The sequence below is a fragment of the Mastomys coucha genome, unplaced genomic scaffold (assembly GCF_008632895.1).
Source record: "Mastomys coucha isolate ucsf_1 unplaced genomic scaffold, UCSF_Mcou_1 pScaffold5, whole genome shotgun sequence".
Classification (NCBI taxonomy): Eukaryota; Metazoa; Chordata; class Mammalia; order Rodentia; family Muridae; genus Mastomys; species Mastomys coucha.
The window spans coordinates 53,324,222-53,327,104 of record NW_022196911.1 but is presented as its reverse complement, the minus strand read 5'-3'; positions in this window follow the sequence as shown (position 1 = coordinate 53,327,104).

The window sequence follows — 2,883 nt, the reverse complement described above, 5'->3', positions numbered from 1 at the left end:
TATTTTTATTTGATCCTTCTGCTCTGCTGAATTCTGTGAAACTAGATGTTCCTTGATAATGATTTTTATGAGTCATGGGGGGCAGCACAGCACAGTCCTAATGGTCCAGGTGCATGCTGTGCGCTACATTTTTGGAATAATGTAGTAACTGCACAATGATAGTTTCTGATTCATGTTTGACTTGCAAAGAATGTTTGAAGAAATTATGTCAAGAAATAAATTAAGAAAATGAAGCAGAGCCAGTATTGGGACCCCAGGAAAGGAAAAAGCTGTTGAAGTTATGAAATGAGTTTTGTACAACATTTGAGAATGGTTCCTGGTCTCCTTTGGATATGTATGGATCGAAAGTAGAAATTAGACTCCTGATAGAAAATAGAGAATGCATAAAATCTTATACTAGTAAAACTAAGTCATCAAAAAACCAACAAACAAACATAACAAAACAAACAAACAAACAAACAAACAAAATCTTAGTAAAACACTAGGACTCAGCTGGGCACTGGTGGCACAAGTCTTTATTTAATCCCACCACCTGAGAGGCAGAGACAGCTTAATATCTGACTTTGAGGCCAGCCTGGTCTACAGAGTGTGTTCCAGGACAGCTGGGACTATAAAGAGAAACCCTGTCTCGAAAACAAACAAACAAACAAAACAAAACCAAAACCAAAAGCCCCACTGGGACTCTTAGGAGAGTCGTTGTGTACAACAGTCAGAAGCAGGAGCTTGAGCATTGATGAGTCAAGGGTTAACCTCATTCTTCTAACCACTGCCTGTGTTGTTTATTATTAGAGCCTCACAGGAAACTGCACGTAGCTGACCTCAGAGCTTTGAGCTCTGAAGTATAATAAGTCAAAAGTTAAAGTTTAAATAATGATAAATTTGTAATTATTATTTTGGCCACAGGCCTGGGAATACCAGGAGCTTGAAACTTTGGGGAACATTCATAATTCTTAATTCTTAGTCCTTTGTGAGAAATGATCATTCTTTTGAACTTGACACATCTGGTAATGATTATACAATGTCTTTCTTTCTATCTTCTTTTTGAATAACAATAAAAGACTAGGGAAAGTTAGAGGTGTGAGGTGTGTGGGAGTGGGAGAAAAGGTGAATACACTGGAGAGAAGAATAGGGGGCAGTGAGAGACACAGAGACAGAAAGAGACAGAGAGACACAGAGAGACAGAGAGACAGAGAGAGAGACAGAGAGAGTCACAGAGAGAGACAGAGAGACAGACAGACAGACAGACAGACAGACAGACAGACAGACAGAGAGAGAGAGAGAGAGAGAGAGAGAGAGAGAGGAACTTCAAGCCTTGAGACTTGCCTGTCAGCTTGTACCTGAAAATGTTGCCTGTATGGTTCTTAGAAGCCTTCCAAATATCCTGCTTCCAGTTGAGAACCCCAGTCCTGTGTTGAGGCTGGACCTCAGCACCTAAAGACTTAGGAACAGGTGAGGGAAAGGAGGAAGATAAAACAGCAGCTTTCAGAATTGCGATTCCTTCAGGAAATAGATGCCAGGAGAGGAAGTAGGCACTTGAGAGCCGGGATGGGACGGAAAGGCACATTATCCCACAGAAGGGCCATCTACAAGTAGACGAGTCCTGGCTCCTCTTTCAGCTTTTCATCTTAAAAGTTTTTATCTTTTAGGTTATTGTCCAAAAGTAAGTTTCATAAGTTTCAAGCTGTCTTTTTTTTTTTTATCACATTTATCTATTTATGTGCACCTGCACATGTATGATGTGTGTGTGAGAGAGAGAGAGAAAGAGAGAGAGAGAGAGAGTATGTCTGTGTACATGTGTTTGCATGTGTTCTTGTGTGTCAGTGTGTATATGAAAGTATGTGGCATTGTGGGTGCATGCGTGCATGCAGGTGTGTGCATCTGAGTAATCTGATGAACCCTGGATGAGCCAATAACCTTCTGTCACATGTACACCTGATGAAGATTTTTCTCCCATTCTCTCAATGTCTCTTCACTCTTCCAATTGCCTCATCTGCCTGGCACCCTTCTCATCCATACGCTGAGTCCAGCTCCAGCCGAGGTTCTGAGCTGAAAGACGAATGTGTGGCATTGGCGAAAATGAGGAGTCTGACCACCATTTGTTTGTCTTTCAAACAGCTTGAGCCATTTTTATACAAGTTCCAAAGCATTCGGGCACACACAGCTTCAATTCATTTCTCTTTAATCATTTGACGAGAACCACTAACACTTTTCCGTTTTGACTTCTTTCCCCCTTCCCCACTCCCATATCATCATTAATTGACCTTTACCCCATACCTAAGTGACCTGACCTGCAGGCCAAGTTATTTGGGGGAGCGAGGAGGACCACAACCTGGAATAAGAACGGGCGAGAGAGAAGACAGGACTCAAGGAAGCAGAACGGGCGAGAGAGAAGACAGGACTCAAGGAAGCATTGCTTGTCAAGAGTTATTTACTTAGTGGAGCCGAGCATATTTAAAGCAAAAATCTTGGAGGGGAGGGAGAGAGGAAGGAGGGAGATGGAAGGTTACAAAATCTTCTGGGGTTGAGCTCCGGGGTGACAGGTGGGGAGGGGGTGGATTTCCATGAATGTTCTTTTCTCAGGGCTAAGTCTGATCCTTGTGATTGTCAGGCAGGATGTTAATCTCAGGGTTCTCATCCTTGTGATTGTCAGGCAGGATGTTAATCTCAGGGTTCTCATGGTTCCCAACACCTAAGCATGAATGAAACTTTATTTCATATTTAAACATGAATTTTCTATTGCAAGCAAAATGATTTCTCTAGCCAGGCATCTCTTATTTGTGCTGTGCCCAGGCCAGTAGCCGACATCCACAGAAGTGAAGATCAAGCTCTGTGCTTCATCTTCAACAGTGTGTTGCTTTAATCCTTTTGTAGTCAGTGGAGAGT